Here is a 22,698-nt window from a genome sequence, read left to right on the forward strand (position 1 = left end):
TAGACAGCCTTACTCATGAGAGCACACAACAACTATATTGCAGCAGACTTGATGAAAAGCTCTTGGATAGATCAGAGTGGGAGCAGAAGCCTGTGGAGGAGGTTCACGAAAACTTGGTGAGGAGTATCAAAGAAGCCGCGATGGAAGCAATAGGTGTAAAGGGAAGAGCCCGTAGCACTAACATATGGTGGAACAAAGATATAGAAGATCTAATTACCCAGAAAAAGCGGTTGTATCAAAGGTGGACCCATACCCGATTACAACAAGACAAAGACCTTTATTTGGAAAAAAAGAGAATCACAAGGCAAACTATAGCTAATGCAAAGAGAGAAATGTGGGATAGAAAATGTCAGGAGATCAACATGCTCAACGGTGGTAGAAAATGTTCAGAGTCATGGAAATTTATTAAAAAAATCAGATCTAATGGAAAAAATTCTGCGAACATCCAACTTATACCGACAACAAAGTGGATTGAACACTATGAGAAATTGCTCACAGAGGATAGAGATCGATACCTGGCGGCTTCGCCAACAGAAGTATCTATTGTCGGCGAGGCCGTCAGCATTGATGTTGCCACAATTAAAAGAGCTGTGAAAATGTTAAAAAATGGTCGCGCTGCAGGCCCGGAAGGGATTCCAGCGGAGTTGATCAAGAGCGGGTCTGATAAACTTTTTGAGATGATCGCCTGGTGTATGAATCAATACTTAAACGGTAACCCTATCCCGGAAGAATGGAAGGTCGCTCACATAACATCAATTCATAAAAAGGGAAATAAATTAGATTGTTCGAACTATAGAGGCATATCGGTTACTAGCACGCTTAGTCGACTTTATGGGAGAGTTCTGCGAGACTTGATTGAGATTGAATATGGAGAACAGGAGGAGGAAGAGCAGTCAGGTTTCCGAGCTGGAAGATCTTGCGTGGATAACGTCTTTTGTTTGAAACAAATCATAGAGAAAAGATCAAATACTAATATGGAAACTCACCTTTTGTTCGTGGATTTGCGGAAGGCGTATGATACAGTTCCCGTTAAAATGTTATGGAAAGCACTAGAGGAAACAAATATCAGTTATACTTTAATAAAAGCACTGAAAAATCTCTATGATGGATCGACATCACGAATAAAAATTGGTAACAACGTGTCAAGGAAGTTTAACGTAGATAGAGGTTTACGCCAGGGATGTTGCATCTCCCCGACACTATTTAAGATATATGTAGCAAGAGCACTGAAGCAATGGAAGAAAAAGTGCAGCGGAATGGGGATCGATTTGGGAGACAAATGCTTATACACTCTCCAGTTTGCAGACGACCAGGTCCTCATAGCGAATGACAAAGATGATCTGGAATATATGGCTCGAAAACTGCACGATGAGTATAAAATGTGGGGTCTAGATATGAACACCGAAAAAACGAAATACCTGCCAATAGGAGCTCCGCCACAGAATATTCAGTTAGAAAAAGAAGAAATTGAAACATGTACCGAGTATACTTACTTGGGGGTTGAATTTGACTCAACAGGAAAAGACGACAAGGAAATTAAGAAAAGAATAACCCAAGCCAGACGAACCATAGGCTGTTTGAATGGAATATGGTGGAGCTCTGATATTGGTAGAAAACAGAAATACACCATCTATGAGACCTTTGTCAAGAGCGCTCTAATATATGGCGCAGAAACATGGAGAATAACGGAAAACAACAGGAGGAAGCTCGAAGCGACTGAGATGGATGTTTTTAGACGATCTGTAAGAGTATCCCGAAGAGATAGGGTCAGAAACGAAGACATCAGGCGGCGTATGGGAGTGGATGGATCATTGACAACAGATATTGAAAGAAAACAGCTAGTGTGGTATGGACATGTACAGAGGATGAATGTGGACAGACTGCCAAGGATGACCATGCACTGGATACCACCAAACCGCAGGAAGCGAGGAAGACCCAAGAAATCATGGAAGGAAGGAATAACCAAGGCTATGAGTGATAGGAATCTAAGAGAGGACCAATGGAACGATAGGAACGAGTGGAAGTTAGGCATCGGACAACGTCGCCGGACGTTCTAAAACCGATTATATATATGTTATTTCCTTCAAAGTTTCTCATTCTAACACTTCTCATCGTATTGCACAGGGACGTAAGCTTGACACACGTGTCTATGGAAACCACATTGGTATAAGGGACTGTTCTTATTCCCTTCTTTCTGTATAATGATCAATTATCCAAGTGAGCCATTCCACATTGTTGATTTTCTTGGACTCGAATGACACGCAGGTAGCTATAATATTTTACGTGGTAAGGTCAATTGCTGCTGTAACCACAAATGCACGACTGACTTCTGTTGTTGATTTCATTTGTTTGTTATTTCCTTTAATGTTTCTCATTCTAACATTTTTCATCGTATTGCACAGGGACGAAAACTTGACACACGTGTCTAAGAAAACCACTTTGGTATAAGAGACTGTTCTTATTCCCTTCTTTTTGTTTAATGAACAATTATCCAAGTAAGCCGTTCCACATTGTTGATTTTCTTGGGCTCGGATGTCACGCAGGTAGCTGTAATATCCCACGTGGTAAGGTCAATTGCTGCTGTAACCACAAATGCACGACTGACTTCTGTTGTTGATTTCATTCGTTTGTTATTTTCTTCAATGTTTCTCATTCTAACACTTTTCATCGTATTGCACTGGGACGAAAGCTTGACACGCGTGTCTAAAGAAACCACTTTGGTATAAGGGACTGTTCTTATTCCCTTCTTTTTGTTTAATGAACAATTATCCAAGTAAGCCATTCCACATTGTTGATTTTCTTGGACTCGGATGTCACGCAGGTAGCTATAATTTCCCACGTGGTAAGGTCAATTGCTGCTGTAACCACGAATGCACGACTGACTTCTGTTGTTGATTTCATTCGTTTGTTATTTTCTTCAATGATTCTCATTCTAACACTTTTCATCGTATTGCACAGGGACGAAAGCTTGACACACGTGTCTAAGGAAACCACTTTGGTATAAGGGACTGTTCTTATTCCCTTCTTCTTGTTTAATGAACAATTATCCAAGTAAGCCGTTCCACATTGTTGATATTCTTGGGCTCGGATGTCACGCAGGTAGCTGTAATCTCCCACGTGGTAAGGTCAATTGCTGCTGTAACCACAAATGCACGACTGACTTCTGTTGTTGATTTCATTTGTATGTTATTTCCTTCTATGTTTCTCATTCTAACACTTTTCATGGTATTGCACAGGGACGAAAGCTCGACACACGTGTGTTAGGAAACCACTTTGGTATAAGGGACTGTTCTTATTCCCTTCTTTTTGTTTAATGAACAATTATCCAAGTAAGCCATTCCACATTGTTGATTTTCTTGGACTCGGATGACACGCAGGTAGCTATAATCTTTAACGTGGTAAGGTCAATTGCTGCTGTAACCACAAATGCACGACTGACTTCTGTTGTTGATTTCATTTGTTTGTTATTTCCTTCAATGTTTCTCATTCTAACACTTTTCATCGTATTGCACAGGGACGAAAGCTTGACACACGTGTCTAAGGAAACCACTTTGGTATAAGGGACTGTTCTTATTCCCTTCTTTATGTTTAATGAACAATTATCCGAGTAAGCCGTTCCACATTGTTGATTTTCTTGGACTCGGATGTCACGCAGGTAGCTATAATCTCCCACGTGGTAAGGTCAATTGCTGCTGTAACCACAAATGCACGACTGACTTCTGTTGTTGATTTCATTCGTTTGTTATTTTCTTCAATGTTTCTTTGATCTAATTACCCAGAAAAAGCGGTTGTATCAAAGGTGGACCCATACCCGATTACAACAAGACAAAGACCTTTATTTGGAAAAAAAGAGAATCACAAGGCAAACTATAGCTAATGCAAAGAGAGAAATGTGGGATAGAAAATGTCAGGAGATCAACATGCTCAACGGTGGTAGAAAATGTTCAGAGTCATGGAAATTTATTAAAAAAATCAGATCTAATGGAAAAAATTCTGCGAACATCCAACTTATACCGACAACAAAGTGGATTGAACACTATGAGAAATTGCTCACAGAGGATAGAGATCGATACCTGGCGGCTTCGCCAACAGAAGTATCTATTGTCGGCGAGGCCGTCAGCATTGATGTTGCCACAATTAAAAGAGCTGTGAAAATGTTAAAAAATGGTCGCGCTGCAGGCCCGGAAGGGATTCCAGCGGAGTTGATCAAGAGCGGGTCTGATAAACTTTTTGAGATGATCGCCTGGTGTATGAATCAATACTTAAACGGTAACCCTATCCCGGAAGAATGGAAGGTCGCTCACATAACATCAATTCATAAAAAGGGAATAAATTAGATTGTTCGAACTATAGAGGCATATCGGTTACTAGCACGCTTAGTCGACTTTATGGGAGAGTTCTGCGAGACTTGATTGAGATTGAATATGGAGAACAGGAGGAGGAAGAGCAGTCAGGTTTCCGAGCTGGAAGATCTTGCGTGGATAACGTCTTTTGTTTGAAACAAATCATAGAGAAAAGATCAAATACTAATATGGAAACTCACCTTTTGTTCGTGGATTTGCGGAAGGCGTATGATACAGTTCCCGTTAAAATGTTATGGAAAGCACTAGAGGAAACAAATATCAGTTATACTTTAATAAAAGCACTGAAAAATCTCTATGATGGATCGACATCACGAATAAAAATTGGTAACAACGTGTCAAGGAAGTTTAACGTAGATAGAGGTTTACGCCAGGGATGTTGCATCTCCCCGACACTATTTAAGATATATGTAGCAAGAGCACTGAAGCAATGGAAGAAAAAGTGCAGCGGAATGGGGATCGATTTGGGAGACAAATGCTTATACACTCTCCAGTTTGCAGACGACCAGGTCCTCATAGCGAATGACAAAGATGATCTGGAATATATGGCTCGAAAACTGCACGATGAGTATAAAATGTGGGGTCTAGATATGAACACCGAAAAAACGAAATACCTGCCAATAGGAGCTCCGCCACAGAATATTCAGTTAGAAAAAGAAGAAATTGAAACATGTACCGAGTATACTTACTTGGGGGTTGAATTTGACTCAACAGGAAAAGACGACAAGGAAATTAAGAAAAGAATAACCCAAGCCAGACGAACCATAGGCTGTTTGAATGGAATATGGTGGAGCTCTGATATTGGTAGAAAACAGAAATACACCATCTATGAGACCTTTGTCAAGAGCGCTCTAATATATGGCGCAGAAACATGGAGAATAACGGAAAACAACAGGAGGAAGCTCGAAGCGACTGAGATGGATGTTTTTAGACGATCTGTAAGAGTATCCCGAAGAGATAGGGTCAGAAACGAAGACATCAGGCGGCGTATGGGAGTGGATGGATCATTGACAACAGATATTGAAAGAAAACAGCTAGTGTGGTATGGACATGTACAGAGGATGAATGTGGACAGACTGCCAAGGATGACCATGCACTGGATACCACCAAACCGCAGGAAGCGAGGAAGACCCAAGAAATCATGGAAGGAAGGAATAACCAAGGCTATGAGTGATAGGAATCTAAGAGAGGACCAATGGAACGATAGGAACGAGTGGAAGTTAGGCATCGGACAACGTCGCCGGACGTTCTAAAACCGATTATATATATGTTATTTCCTTCAAAGTTTCTCATTCTAACACTTCTCATCGTATTGCACAGGGACGTAAGCTTGACACACGTGTCTATGGAAACCACATTGGTATAAGGGACTGTTCTTATTCCCTTCTTTCTGTATAATGATCAATTATCCAAGTGAGCCATTCCACATTGTTGATTTTCTTGGACTCGAATGACACGCAGGTAGCTATAATATTTTACGTGGTAAGGTCAATTGCTGCTGTAACCACAAATGCACGACTGACTTCTGTTGTTGATTTCATTTGTTTGTTATTTCCTTTAATGTTTCTCATTCTAACATTTTTCATCGTATTGCACAGGGACGAAAACTTGACACACGTGTCTAAGAAAACCACTTTGGTATAAGAGACTGTTCTTATTCCCTTCTTTTTGTTTAATGAACAATTATCCAAGTAAGCCGTTCCACATTGTTGATTTTCTTGGGCTCGGATGTCACGCAGGTAGCTGTAATATCCCACGTGGTAAGGTCAATTGCTGCTGTAACCACAAATGCACGACTGACTTCTGTTGTTGATTTCATTCGTTTGTTATTTTCTTCAATGTTTCTCATTCTAACACTTTTCATCGTATTGCACTGGGACGAAAGCTTGACACGCGTGTCTAAAGAAACCACTTTGGTATAAGGGACTGTTCTTATTCCCTTCTTTTTGTTTAATGAACAATTATCCAAGTAAGCCATTCCACATTGTTGATTTTCTTGGACTCGGATGTCACGCAGGTAGCTATAATTTCCCACGTGGTAAGGTCAATTGCTGCTGTAACCACGAATGCACGACTGACTTCTGTTGTTGATTTCATTCGTTTGTTATTTTCTTCAATGATTCTCATTCTAACACTTTTCATCGTATTGCACAGGGACGAAAGCTTGACACACGTGTCTAAGGAAACCACTTTGGTATAAGGGACTGTTCTTATTCCCTTCTTCTTGTTTAATGAACAATTATCCAAGTAAGCCGTTCCACATTGTTGATATTCTTGGGCTCGGATGTCACGCAGGTAGCTGTAATCTCCCACGTGGTAAGGTCAATTGCTGCTGTAACCACAAATGCACGACTGACTTCTGTTGTTGATTTCATTTGTATGTTATTTCCTTCTATGTTTCTCATTCTAACACTTTTCATGGTATTGCACAGGGACGAAAGCTCGACACACGTGTGTTAGGAAACCACTTTGGTATAAGGGACTGTTCTTATTCCCTTCTTTTTGTTTAATGAACAATTATCCAAGTAAGCCATTCCACATTGTTGATTTTCTTGGACTCGGATGACACGCAGGTAGCTATAATCTTTAACGTGGTAAGGTCAATTGCTGCTGTAACCACAAATGCACGACTGACTTCTGTTGTTGATTTCATTTGTTTGTTATTTCCTTCAATGTTTCTCATTCTAACACTTTTCATCGTATTGCACAGGGACGAAAGCTTGACACACGTGTCTAAGGAAACCACTTTGGTATAAGGGACTGTTCTTATTCCCTTCTTTATGTTTAATGAACAATTATCCGAGTAAGCCGTTCCACATTGTTGATTTTCTTGGACTCGGATGTCACGCAGGTAGCTATAATCTCCCACGTGGTAAGGTCAATTGCTGCTGTAACCACAAATGCACGACTGACTTCTGTTGTTGATTTCATTCGTTTGTTATTTTCTTCAATGTTTCTCATTCTAACACTTTTCATCGTATTGCACAGGGACGAAAGCTTGACACACGTGTCTATGGAAACCACATTGGTATAAGGGACTGTTCTTACTTCATTCTTTCTGTATAATGATCAATTATCCAAGTAAGCCATTCCACATTGTTGATTTTCTTGGACTCGGATGTCACGCAGGTAGCTATAATCTCCCACGTGGTAAGGTCAATTGCTGCTGTATTCACAAATGCACGACTGACTTCTGTTGTTGATTTGATTTGTTTGTTATTTCCTTCAATGTTTCTCATTCTAACACTTCTCATCGTATTGCACAGGGACGAAAGCTTGACACACGTGTCTATGGAAACCACATTGGTATAAGGGACTGTTCTTATTCCCTTCTTTCTGTATAATGATTAATTATCCAAGTAAGCCATTCCACATTGTTGATTTTCTTGGACTCGGATGACACGCAGGTAGCTATAATCTTTTACGTGGTAAGGTCAATTGCTGCTGTAACCACAAATGCACGACTGACTCCTGTTGTTGATTTCATTTGTTTGTTATTTCCTTTAATGTTTCTCATTCTAACATTTTTCATCGTATTGCACAGGGACGAAAGCTTGACAAACGTGTCTAAGGAAACCACTTTGGTATAGGGGACTGTTCTTATTCCCTTCTTTTTGTTTAATGAACAATTAGAACAATTATCCAAGTAAGCCATTCCACATTGTTGATTTTCTTGGGCTCGGATGTCACGCAGGTAGCTGTAATCTCCCACGTGGTAAGGTCAATTGCTGCTTTAACCACAAATGCACGACTGACTTCTGTTGTTGATTTCATTCGTTTGTTATTTTCTTCAATGTTTCTCATTCTAACACTTTTCATCGTATTGCACAGAGATGAAAGCTTGACACACTTGTCTATGGAAACCACATTGGTATAAGGGACTGTTCTTACTTCATTCTTTCTGTATAATGATCAATTATCCAAGTAAGCCATTCCACATTGTTGATTTTCTTGGACTCGGATGTCACGCAGGTAGCTATAATCTCCCACGTGGTAAGGTCAATTGCTGCTGTAATCACAAATGCACGACTGACTTCTGTTGTTGATTTGATTTGTTTGTTATTTCCTTCAATGTTTCTCATTCTAACACTTCTCATCGTATTGCACAGGGACGAAAGATTGACACACGTGTCTATGGAAACCACATTGGTATAAGGGACTGTTCTTATTCCCTTCTTTCTGTATAATGATCAATTATCCAAGTAAGCCATTCCACATTGTTGATTTTCTTGGACTTGGATGACACGCAGGTAGCTATAATCTTTTACGTGGTAAGGTCAATTGCTGCTGTAACCACAAATGCACGACTGACTCCTGTTGTTGATTTCATTTGTATGTTATTTCCTTCTATCTTTCTCATTCTAACACTTTTCATCGTATTGCATAGGGACGAAAGTTTGACACGCCTGTCTAAGGAAACCACTTTGGTATAAGGGACTGTTCTTATTTCCTTCTTTTTGTTTAATGAACAATTATCCAAGTAAGCCATTCCACATTGATGATTTTCTTGGACTCGGATGTCACGCTGGTAGCTATAATCTCCCACGTGGTAAGGTCAATTGCTGCTGTAACCACAAATGCACGACTGACTTCTGTTGTTGATTTAATTTGTTTGTTATTTCCTTCTATGTTTCTCATTCTAACATTTTTCATCGTATTGCACAGGGACGAAAGCTTGACACACGCGTCTAAGGAAACCACTTTGGTATAAGGGACTGTTCTTATTCCCTTCTTTTTGTTTAATGAACAATTATCCAAGTAAGCCGTTCCACATTGTTGATTTTCTTGGGCTCGGATGTCACGCAGGTAGCTGTAATCTCCCACGTGGTGAGGTCAATTGCTGCTGTAACCACAAATGCACGACTGACTTCTGTTGTTGATTTCATTCGTTTAATATTTTCTTCAATGTTTCTCATTCTAACACTTTTCATCGTATTGCACAGGGACGAAAGCTTGACACGCGTGTCTAAGGAAACCACTTTGGTATAAGGGACTGTTCTTATTCTCTTCTTTTTGTTTAAAGAACAATTATCCAAGTAAGCCATTCCACATTGTTGATTTTCTTGGACTCGGATGTCACGCAGGTAGCTATAATCTCCCACGTGGTAAGGTCAATTGCTGCTGTAACCACAAATGCACGACTGACTTCTGTTGTTGATTTCATTTGTTTGTTATTTCCTTCTATGTTTCTCATTCTAACACTTTTCATCGTATTGCACAGGGACGAAAGCTTGACACACGTGTGTTAGGAAACCACTTTGGTATAAGGGACTGTTCTTATCCCCTTCTTTTTGTTTAATGAACAATTATCCAAGTAAGCCATTCCACATTGTTGATTTTCTTGGACTCGGATGACACGCGGGTAGCTATAATCTCCCACGTGGTGAGGTCAATTGCTGCTGTAACCACAATTGGACGGCTGACTTCTGTTGTTGATTTCATTTGTTTTTTATTTCCTTCAATGTTTCTCATTCTAACACTTCTCATCGTATTGCACAGGGACGAAAGCTTGACACACGTGTCTATGGAAACCACATTGGTATAAGGGACTGTTCTTATTCCCTTCTCTCTGTATGATGATCAATTATCCAAGTAAGCCATTCCACATTGTTGATTTTCTTGGACTCGGATGACACGCAGGTAGCTATAATCTTTAACGTGGTAAGGTCAATTGCTGCTGTAACCACAAATGCACGACTGACTTCTGTTGTTGATTTCATTTGTTTGTTATTTCCTTCAATGTTTCTCATTCTAACACTTTTCCTCGGATGACACGCAGGTAGCTATTATCTTTTACGTGGTAAGGTCAATTGCTGCTGTAACCACAAATGCACGACTGACTTCTGTTGTTGATTTCATTTGTTTGTTATTTCCTTTAATGTTTCTCATTCTAACATTTTTCATCGTATTGCACAGGGACGAAAGCTTGACACACGTGTCTAAGGAAACCACTTTGGTATAAGGGACTGTTCTTATTCCCTTCTTTTTGTTTAATGAACAATTATCCAAGTAAGCCGTTCCACATTGTTGATTTTCTTGGGCTCGGATGTCACGCAGGTAGCTGTAATCTTCCACGTGGTGAGGTCAATTGCTGCTGTAACCACAAATGCACGACTGACTTCTGTTGTTGATTTCATTCGTTCGTTATTTTCTTCAATGTTTCTCATTCTAACACTTTTCATCGTATTGCGCAGGGACGAAAGCTTGACACACGTGTCTATGGAAACCACATTGGTATAAGGGACTGTTCTTACTTCATTCTTTCTGTATAATGATCAATTATCCAAGTAAGCCATTCCACATTGTTGATTTTCTTGGACTCGGATGACACGCGGGTAGCTATAATCTCCCACGTGGTAAGGTCAATTGCTGCTGTAACCACAATTGGACGGCTGACTTCTGTTGTTGATTTCATTTGTTTTTTATTTCCTTCAATGTTTCTCATTCTAACACTTCTCATCGTATTGCACAGGGACGAAAGCTTGACACACGTGTCTATGGAAACCACATTGGTATAAGGGACTGTTCTTATTCCCTTCTTTCTGTATGATGATCAATTATCCAAGTAAGCCATTCCACATTGTTGATTTTCTTGGACTCGGATGACACGCAGGTAGCTATAATCTTTAACGTGGTAAGGTCAATTGCTGCTGTAACCACAAATGCACGACTGACTTTTGTTGTTGATTTCATTTGTTTGTTATTTCCTTCAATGTTTCTCATTCTAACAATTTTCATCGTATTGCACAGGGACGAAAGCTTGACACACGTGTCTAAGGAAACCACTTTGGTATAAGGGACTGTTCTTATTCCCTTCTTTATGTTTAATGAACAATTATCCGAGTAAGCCGTTCCACATTGTTGATTTTCTTGGACTCGGATGTCACGCAGGTAGCTATAATCTCCCACGTGGTAAGGTCAATTGCTGCTGTAACCACAAATGCACGACTGACTTCTGTTGTTGATTTCATTCGTTTGTTATTTTCTTCAATGTTTCTTATTCTAACACTTTTCATCGTATTGCACAGGGACGAAAGCTTGACACAAGTGTCTATGGAAACCACATTGGTATAAGGAACTGTTCTTACTTCATTCTTTCTGTATAATGATCAATTATCCAAGTAAGCCATTCCACATTGTTGATTTTCTTGGACTCGGATGTCACGCAGGTAGCTATAATCTCACACGTGGTAAGGTCAATTGCTGCTGTAATCACAAATGCACGACTGACTTCTGTTGTTGATTTGATTTGTTTGTTATTTCCTTCAAAGTTTCTCATTCTAACACTTCTCATCGTATTGCACAGGGACGTAAGCTTGACACACGTGTCTATGGAAACCACATTGGTATAAGGGACTGTTCTTATTCCCTTCTTTCTGTATAATGATCAATTATCCAAGTAAGCCATTCCATATTGTTGATTTTCTTGGACTCGAATGACACGCAGGTAGCTATAATCTTTCACGTGGTAAGGTCAATTGCTGCTGTAACCACAAATGCACGACTGACTTCTGTTGTTGATTTCATTTGTTTGTTATTTCCTTTAATGTTTCTCATTCTAACATTTTTCATCGTATTGCACAGGGACGAAAACTTGACACACGTGTCTAAGAAAACCACTTTGGTATAAGAGACTGTTCTTATTCCCTTCTTTTTGTTTAATGAACAATTATCCAAGTAAGCCGTTCCACATTGTTGATTTTCTTGGGCTCGGATGTCACGCAGGTAGCTGTAATATCCCACGTGGTAAGGTCAATTGCTGCTGTAACCACAAATGCACGACTGACTTCTGTTGTTGATTTCATTCGTTTGTTATTTTCTTCAATGTTTCTCATTCTAACACTTTTCATCGTATTGCACAGGGACGAAAGCTTGACACGCGTGTCTAAAGAAACCACTTTGGTATAAGGGACTGTTCTTATTCCCTTCTTTATGTTTAATGAACAATTATCCGAGTAAGCCGTTCCACATTGTTGATTTTCTTGGACTCGGATGTCACGCAGGTAGCTATAATCTCCCACGTGGTAAGGTCAATTGCTGCTGTAACCACAAATGCACGACTGACTTCTGTTGTTGATTTCATTCGTTTGTTATTTTCTTCAATGTTTCTTATTCTAACACTTTTCATCGTATTGCACAGGGACGAAAGCTTGACACAAGTGTCTATGGAAACCACATTGGTATAAGGAACTGTTCTTACTTCATTCTTTCTGTATAATGATCAATTATCCAAGTAAGCCATTCCACATTGTTGATTTTCTTGGACTCGGATGTCACGCAGGTAGCTATAATCTCACACGTGGTAAGGTCAATTGCTGCTGTAATCACAAATGCACGACTGACTTCTGTTGTTGATTTGATTTGTTTGTTATTTCCTTCAAAGTTTCTCATTCTAACACTTCTCATCGTATTGCACAGGGACGTAAGCTTGACACACGTGTCTATGGAAACCACATTGGTATAAGGGACTGTTCTTATTCCCTTCTTTCTGTATAATGATCAATTATCCAAGTAAGCCATTCCACATTGTTGATTTTCTTGGACTCGAATGACACGCAGGTAGCTATAATCTTTTACGTGGTAAGGTCAATTGCTGCTGTAACCACAAATGCACGACTGACTTCTGTTGTTGATTTCATTTGTTTGTTATTTCCTTTAATGTTTCTCATTCTAACATTTTTCATCGTATTGCACAGGGACGTAAGCTTGACACACGTGTCTATGGAAACCACATTGGTATAAGGGACTGTTCTTATTCCCTTCTTTCTGTATAATGATCAATTATCCAAGTAAGCCATTCCACATTGTTGATTTTCTTGGGCTCGGATGTCACGCAGGTAGCTGTAATCTTCCACGTGGTGAGGTCAATTGCTGCTGTAACCACAAATGCACGACTGACTTCTGTTGTTGATTTCATTCGTTCGTTATTTTCTTCAATGTTTCTCATTCTAACACTTTTCATCGTATTGCGCAGGGACGAAAGCTTGACACACGTGTCTATGGAAACCACATTGGTATAAGGGACTGTTCTTACTTCATTCTTTCTGTATAATGATCAATTATCCAAGTAAGCCATTCCACATTGTTGATTTTCTTGGACTCGGATGACACGCGGGTAGCTATAATCTCCCACGTGGTAAGGTCAATTGCTGCTGTAACCACAATTGGACGGCTGACTTCTGTTGTTGATTTCATTTGTTTTTTATTTCCTTCAATGTTTCTCATTCTAACACTTCTCATCGTATTGCACAGGGACGAAAGCTTGACACACGTGTCTATGGAAACCACATTGGTATAAGGGACTGTTCTTATTCCCTTCTTTCTGTATGATGATCAATTATCCAAGTAAGCCATTCCACATTGTTGATTTTCTTGGACTCGGATGACACGCAGGTAGCTATAATCTTTAACGTGGTAAGGTCAATTGCTGCTGTAACCACAAATGCACGACTGACTTTTGTTGTTGATTTCATTTGTTTTTTATTTCCTTCAATGTTTCTCATTCTAACACTTTTCATCGTATTGCACAGGGACGAAAGCTTGACACACGTGTCTAAGGAAACCACTTTGGTATAAGGGACTGTTCTTATTCCCTTCTTTATGTTTAATGAACAATTATTCGAGTAAGCCGTTCCACATTGTTGATTTTCTTGGACTCGGATGTCACGCAGGTAGCTATAATCTCCCACGTGGTAAGGTCAATTGCTGCTGTAACCACAAATGCACGACTGACTTCTGTTGTTGATTTCATTCGTTTGTTATTTTCTTCAATGTTTCTTATTCTAACACTTTTCATCGTATTGCACAGGGACGAAAGCTTGACACAAGTGTCTATGGAAACCACATTGGTATAAGGAACTGTTCTTACTTCATTCTTTCTGTATAATGATCAATTATCCAAGTAAGCCATTCCACATTGTTGATTTTCTTGGACTCGGATGTCACGCAGGTAGCTATAATCTCACACGTGGTAAGGTCAATTGCTGCTGTAATCACAAATGCACGACTGACTTCTGTTGTTGATTTGATTTGTTTGTTATTTCCTTCAAAGTTTCTCATTCTAACACTTCTCATCGTATTGCACAGGGACGTAAGCTTGACACACGTGTCTATGGAAACCACATTGGTATAAGGGTCTGTTCTTATTCCCTTCTTTCTGTATAATGATCAATTATCCAAGTGAGCCATTCCACATTGTTGATTTTCTTGGACTCGAATGACACGCAGGTAGCTATAATATTTTACGTGGTAAGGTCAATTGCTGCTGTAACCACAAATGCACGACTGACTTCTGTTGTTGATTTCATTTGTTTGTTATTTCCTTTAATGTTTCTCATTCTAACATTTTTCATCGTATTGCACAGGGACGAAAACTTGACACACGTGTCTAAGAAAACCACTTTGGTATAAGAGACTGTTCTTATTCCCTTCTTTTTGTTTAATGAACAATTATCCAAGTAAGCCGTTCCACATTGTTGATTTTCTTGGGCTCGGATGTCACGCAGGTAGCTGTAATATCCCACGTGGTAAGGTCAATTGCTGCTGTAACCACAAATGCACGACTGACTTTTGTTGTTGATTTCATTTGTTTTTTATTTCCTTCAATGTTTCTCATTCTAACACTTTTCATCGTATTGCACAGGGACGAAAGCTTGACACACGTGTCTAAGGAAACCACTTTGGTATAAGGGACTGTTCTTATTCCCTTCTTTATGTTTAATGAACAATTATTCGAGTAAGCCGTTCCACATTGTTGATTTTCTTGGACTCGGATGTCACGCAGGTAGCTATAATCTCCCACGTGGTAAGGTCAATTGCTGCTGTAACCACAAATGCACGACTGACTTCTGTTGTTGATTTCATTCGTTTGTTATTTTCTTCAATGTTTCTTATTCTAACACTTTTCATCGTATTGCACAGGGACGAAAGCTTGACACAAGTGTCTATGGAAACCACATTGGTATAAGGAACTGTTCTTACTTCATTCTTTCTGTATAATGATCAATTATCCAAGTGAGCCATTCCACATTGTTGATTTTCTTGGACTCGGATGTCACGCAGGTAGCTATAATCTCACACGTGGTAAGGTCAATTGCTGCTGTAATCACAAATGCACGACTAACTTCTGTTGTTGATTTGATTTGTTTGTTATTTCCTTCAAAGTTTCTCATTCTAACACTTCTCATCGTATTGCACAGGGACGTAAGCTTGACACACGTGTCTATGGAAACCACATTGGTATAAGGGACTGTTCTTATTCCCTTCTTTCTGTATAATGATCAATTATCCAAGTGAGCCATTCCACATTGTTGATTTTCTTGGACTCGAATGACACGCAGGTAGCTATAATATTTTACGTGGTAAGGTCAATTGCTGCTGTAACCACAAATGCACGACTGACTTCTGTTGTTGATTTCATTTGTTTGTTATTTCCTTTAATGTTTCTCATTCTAACATTTTTCATCGTATTGCACAGGGACGAAAACTTGACACACGTGTCTAAGAAAACCACTTTGGTATAAGAGACTGTTCTTATTCCCTTCTTTTTGTTTAATGAACAATTATCCAAGTAAGCCGTTCCACATTGTTGATTTTCTTGGGCTCGGATGTCACGCAGGTAGCTGTAATATCCCACGTGGTGAGGTCAATTGCTGCTGTAACCACAAATGCACGACTGACTTCTGTTGTTGATTTCATTCGTTTGTTATTTTCTTCAATGTTTCTCATTCTAACACTTTTCATCGTATTGCACTGGGACGAAAGCTTGACACTTGTGTCTAAAGAAACCACTTTGGTATAAGGGACTGTTCTTATTCCCTTCTTTTTGTTTAATGAACAATTATCCAAGTAAGCCATTCCACATTGTTGATTTTCTTGGACTCGGATGTCACGCAGGTAGCTATAATTTCCCACGTGGTAAGGTCAATTGCTGCTGTAACCGCGAATGCACGACTGACTTCTGTTGTTGATTTCATTCGTTTGTTATTTTTTTCAATGTTTCTCATTCTAACACTTCTCATCGTATTGCACTGGGACGAAAGCTTGACACGCGTGTCTAAAGAAACCACTTTGGTATAAGGGACTGTTCTTATTCCCTTCTTTTTGTTTAATGAACAATTATCCAAGTAAGCCATTCCACATTGTTGATTTTCTTGGACTCGGATGTCACGCAGGTAGCTATAATTTCCCACGTGGTAAGGTCAATTGCTGCTGTAACCACGAATGCACGACTGACTTCTGTTGTTGATTTCATTCGTTTGTTATTTTCTTCAATGATTCTCATTCTAACACTTTTCATCGTATTGCACAGGGACGAAAGCTTGACACACGTGTCTAAGGAAACCACTTTGGTATAAGGGACTGTTCTTATTCCCTTCTTCTTGTTTAATGAACAATTATCCAAGTAAGCCGTTCCACATTGTTGATATTCTTGGGCTCGGATGTCACGCAGGTAGCTGTAATCTCCCACGTGGTAAGGTCAATTGCTGCTGTAACCACAAATGCACGACTGACTTCTGTTGTTGATTTCATTTGTATGTTATTTCCTTCTATGTTTCTCATTCTAACACTTTTCATCGTATTGCACAGGGACGAAAGCTTGACACGCGTGTCTAAGGAAACCACTTTGGTATAAGGGACTGTTCTTATTCCCTTCTTTTTGTTTAATGAACAATTATCCAAGTAAGCCATTCCACATTGTTGATTTTCTTGGACTCGGATGTCACGCAGGTAGCTATAATCTCCCACGTGGTAAGGTCAATTGCTGCTGTAACCACAAATGCACGACTGACTTCTGTTGTTGATTTCATTTGTTTGTTATTTCCTTCTATGTTTCTCATTCTAACACTTTTCATGGTATTGCACAGGGACGAAAGCTCGACACACGTGTGTTAGGAAACCACTTTGGTATAAGGGACTGTTCTTATTCCCTTCTTTTTGTTTAATGAACAATTATCCAAGTAAGCCATTCCACATTGTTGATTTTCTTGGACTCGGATGACACGCAGGTAGCTATAATCTTTAACGTGGTAAGGTCAATTGCTGCTGTAACCACAAATGCACGACTGACTTCTGTTGTTGATTTCATTTGTTTGTTATTTCCTTCAATGTTTCTCATTCTAACACTTTTCATCGTATTGCACAGGGACGAAAGCTTGACACACGTGTCTAAGGAAACCACTTTGGTATAAGGGACTGTTCTTATTCCCTTCTTTATGTTTAATGAACAATTATCCGAGTAAGCCGTTCCACATTGTTGATTTTCTTGGACTCGGATGTCACGCAGATAGCTATAATCTCCCACGTGGTAAGGTCAATTGCTGCTGTAACCACAAATGCACGACTGACTTCTGTTGTTGATTTCATTCGTTTGTTATTTTCTTCAATGTTTCTCATTCTAACACTTTTCATCGTATTGCACAGGGACGAAAGCTTGACACACGTGTCTATGGAAACCACATTGGTATAAGGGACTGTTCTTACTTCATTCTTTCTGTATAATGATCAATTATCCAAGTAAGCCATTCCACATTGTTGATTTTCTTGGACTCGGATGTCACGCAGGTAGCTATAATCTCCCACGTGGTAAGGTCAATTGCTGCTGTATTCACAAATGCACGACTGACTTCTGTTGTTGATTTGATTTGTTTGTTATTTCCTTCAATGTTTCTCATTCTAACACTTCTCATCGTATTGCACAGGGACGAAAGCTTGACACACGTGTCTATGGAAACCACATTGGTATAAGGGACTTTTCTTATTCCCTTCTTTCTGTATAATGATCAATTATACAAGTAAGCCATTCCACATTGTTGATTTTCTTGGACTCGGATGACACGCAGGTAGCTATAATCTTTTACGTGGTAAGGTCAATTGCTGCTGTAACCACAAATGCACGACTGACTCCTGTTGTTGATTTCATTTGTTTGTTATTTCCTTTAATGTTTCTCATTCTAACATTTTTCATCGTATTGCACAGGGACGAAAGCTTGACAAACGTGTCTAAGGAAACCACTTTGGTATAGGGGACTGTTCTTATTCCCTTCTTTTTGTTTAATGAACAATTATCCAAGTAAGCCATTCCACATTGTTGATTTTCTTGGGCTCGGATGTCACGCAGGTAGCTGTAATCTCCCACGTGGTAAGGTCAATTGCTGCTTTAACCACAAATGCACGACTGACTTCTGTTGTTGATTTCATTCGTTTGTTATTTTCTTCAATGTTTCTCATTCTAACACTTTTCATCGTATTGCACAGAGATGAAAGCTTGACACACTTGTCTATGGAAACCACATTGGTATAAGGGACTGTTCTTACTTCATTCTTTCTGTATAATGATCAATTATCCAAGTAAGCCATTCCACATTGTTGATTTTCTTGGACTCGGATGTCACGCAGGTAGCTATAATCTCCCACGTGGTAAGGTCAATTGCTGCTGTAATCACAAATGCACGACTGACTTCTGTTGTTGATTTGATTTGTTTGTTATTTCCTTCAATGTTTCTCATTCTAACACTTCTCATCGTATTGCACAGGGACGAAAGCTTGACACACGTGTCTATGGAAACCACATTGGTATAAGGGACTGTTCTTATTCCCTTCTTTCTGTATAATGATCAATTATCCAAGTAAGCCATTCCACATTGTTGATTTTCTTGGACTTGGATGACACGCAGGTAGCTATAATCTTTTACGTGGTAAGGTCAATTGCTGCTGTAACCACAAATGCACGACTGACTCCTGTTGTTGATTTCATTTGTATGTTATTTCCTTCTATCTTTCTCATTCTAACACTTTTCATCGTATTGCACAGGGACGAAAGTTTGACACGCCTGTCTAAGGAAACCACTTTGGTATAAGGGACTGTTCTTATTTCCTTCTTTTTGTTTAATGAACAATTATCCAAGTAAGCCATTCCACATTGCTGATTTTCTTGGACTCGGATGTCACGCAGGTAGCTATAATCTCCCACGTGGTAAGGTCAATTGCTGCTGTAACCACAAATGCACGACTGACTTCTGTTGTTGATTTAATTTGTTTGTTATTTCCTTCTATGTTTCTCATTCTAACATTAAGATCCGGGGTAAGGAAAATTCGAGAAAATTCAATCTCTCTACAAAAATCGTTATATCTCCTAAACTATTCGTCGCAGACCCCTCAAATAAAAACTTTCGTGATCTACGTGAACAGATCAATAGAAAAAGAGGTATTTTATTACCAAGAAAGATCTTTTGATTTTTTACAATTTTTCAAGGTCCGGGGTAAGGAAAATTCGAGAAAATTCAATCTCTCTATAAAAATCGTTATATCTCCTAAACTATTCGTCGCAGACTGCTCAAATAAAAACTTTCGTGATCTACATGACCAGATCAATAGAAAAAGAGGTATATTATTACCAAAAAGGAACTTTCAATTTTTTACAATTTTTTAAGGTCCGGGGTAAAAAAAATTCGAGAAAATTTTTCGACTCAAATATTGTCAGGCGAGAGTGGGATTCGAATAACCATGAACTGCCAATACCAACTCTGCTCACCGATTTTCCGTAGTCCCCATAGTTTAGGAGAAATTTGAAGTCGAAATTTTTGGAAAAAACCGTAAAAATTCAATCTCTCTATAAAAATCGTTATATCTCCTAAACTATTCGTCGCAGACCCCTCATATAAAAACTTTCGTGATCTACGTGAACAGATCAATAGAAAAAGAGGTATTTTATTACCAAGAAAAATCTCTTAATTTTTTACAATTTTTCAAGGTCCGGGGTAAGGAAAATTCGAGAAAATTCAATCTCTCTATAAAAATCGTTATATCTCCTAAACTATTCGTCGCAGACTCCTCAAATAAAAACATTCGTGAACTACATGCCCAGATCAATAGAAAAAGAGGTATATTATTACCAAGAAGGAAATTTTAATTTTTTACAATTTTTTAAGGTCCGGGGTAAGGAAAATTCGAGAAAATTCGAGAAAATTTCTCGACTCAAATATTGTCAGGCGAAAGTGGGATTCGAATAACCATGAACTGCCAATACCAACTCTGCTTACCGATTTTCCGTGATCCCCATAGTTAAGGAGAAATTTGAATTCGAAATTTTTGGAAAAAACCGTAAAAATTCGATCTCTCTACAAAAATCGTTATATCTCCTAAACTATTCGTCGCAAACCCCTCAAATAAAAACTTTCGTGATCTACGTGACCAGATCAATAGAAAAAGAGGTATATTATTACCAAGAAGGAACTTTTAATTTTTTACAATTTTTTAAGGTCCGAAAATTCGAGAAAATTCTTCGACTCAAATATTGTCATTCGTGAGTGGAATTCGAATAATCATGAACTGCCAATACCAACTCTGCTCACCGATTTTCCGTAGTCCCCATAGTTTAGGAGAAATTTGAAGTCGAAATTTTTGGAAAAAACCGTAAAAATTCAATCTCTATAAAAATCGTTATATCTCCTAAACTATTCGTCGCAGACCCCTCATATAAAAACTTTCGTGGTCTACGTGAACAGATCAATAGAAAAAGAGGTATATTATCACCAAGAAGGAACTTTTAATTTTTTACAATTTTTTAAGGTCCGGGGTAAGGAAAATTCGAGAAAATTCGAGAAAATTTTTCGACTCAAATATTGTCAGGCGAGAGTGGGATTCGAATAACCATGAACTGCCAATACCAACTCTGCTTACCAATTTTCCGTAGTCCCCATAGTTTAGGAGAAATTTGAATTCGAAATTTTTGGAAAAAACCGTAAAAATTCAATCTCTCTACAAAAATCGTTATATCTCCTAAACTATTCGTCGCAAACCCCTCAAATATAAACTTTCGTGATCTACGTGACCAGATCAATAGAAAAAGAGGTATATTATTACAAAGAAGGAACTTTTAATTTTTTACAATTTTTTAAGGTCCGGGGTAAGGAAAGTTCGAGAAAATTCTTCGACTCAAATATTGTCATTCGTGAGTGGAATTCGAATAATCATGAACTGCCAATACCAACTCTGCTTACCTATTTTCCCTAGTCCCCATAGTTTAGGAGAAATTTGAAGTCGAAATTTTTGGAAAAAACCGTAAAAATTCAATCTCTCTATAAAAATCGTTATATCTCCTAAACTATTCGTCGCAGACCCCTCATATAAAAACTTTCGTGATCTACGCGAACAGATCAATAGAAAAAGAGGTATATTATCACCAAGAAGGAACTTTTAATTTTTTACAATTTTTTAAGGTCCGGGGTAAGGAAAATTCGAGAAAATTCAATCTCTCTACAAAAATCGTTATATCTCCTAAACTATTCGTCGCAGACCCTCAAATAAAAACTTTCGTGATCTACGTGAACAGATCAATAGAAAAAGAGGTATTTTATTATCAAAAAAGATCTTTTAATTTTTTACAATTTTTCAAGGTCCGGGGTAAGGAAAATTCGAGAAAATTCAATCTCTCTATAAAAATCGTTATATCTCCTAAACTATTCGTCGCAGACTCCTCAAATAAAAACTTTCGTGATCTACATGACCAGATCAATAGAAAAAGAGGTATATTATTACCAAGAAGGAACTTTTAATTTTTTACAATTTTTTAAGGTCCGGGGTAAGGAAAATTCGAGAAAATTCGAGAAAATTTTTCGACTCAAATATTGTCAGGCGAGAGTGGGATTCGAATAACCATGAACTGCCAATACCAACTCTGCTTACCGATTTTCCGTAGTCCCCATAGTTTAGGAGAAATTTGAATTCGAAATTTTTGGAAAAAACCGTAAAAATTCAATCTCTCTACTAAAATCGTTATATCTCCTAAACTATTCGTCGCAAACCCCTCAAATAAAAACTTTCGTGATCTACGTGACCAGATCAATAGAAAAAGAGGTATATTATGACCAAGAAGGAACTTTTAATTTTTTACAATTTTTCAAGGTCTGGGGTAAGAAAAATTCGAGAAAATTCTTCGACTCAAATATTGTCATTCGTGAGTGGAATTCGAATAATCATGAACTGCCAATACCAACTCTGCTCACCGATTTTCCGTAGTCCCCATAGTTTAGGAGAAATTTGAAGTCGAAATTTTTTGAAAAAACCGTAAAAATTCAATCTCTCTATAAAAATCGTTATATCTCCTAAACTATTCGTCGCAGACCCCTCATTAAAAAACTTTCGTGATCTACGTGAACAGATCAATAGAAAAAGTATATTATCACCAAGAAGGAACTTTTAATTTTTTACAATTTTTTAAGGTCCGGGGTAAGGAAAATTCGAGAAAATTCAATCTCTCTACAAAAATCGTTATATCTCCTAAACTATTCGTCGCAGACCCCTTAAATAAAAACTTTCGTGATCTTCGTGAACTACG

Source organism: Harmonia axyridis, chromosome 3, assembly GCF_914767665.1.
Source record: "Harmonia axyridis chromosome 3, icHarAxyr1.1, whole genome shotgun sequence".
Classification (NCBI taxonomy): Eukaryota; Metazoa; Arthropoda; class Insecta; order Coleoptera; family Coccinellidae; genus Harmonia; species Harmonia axyridis.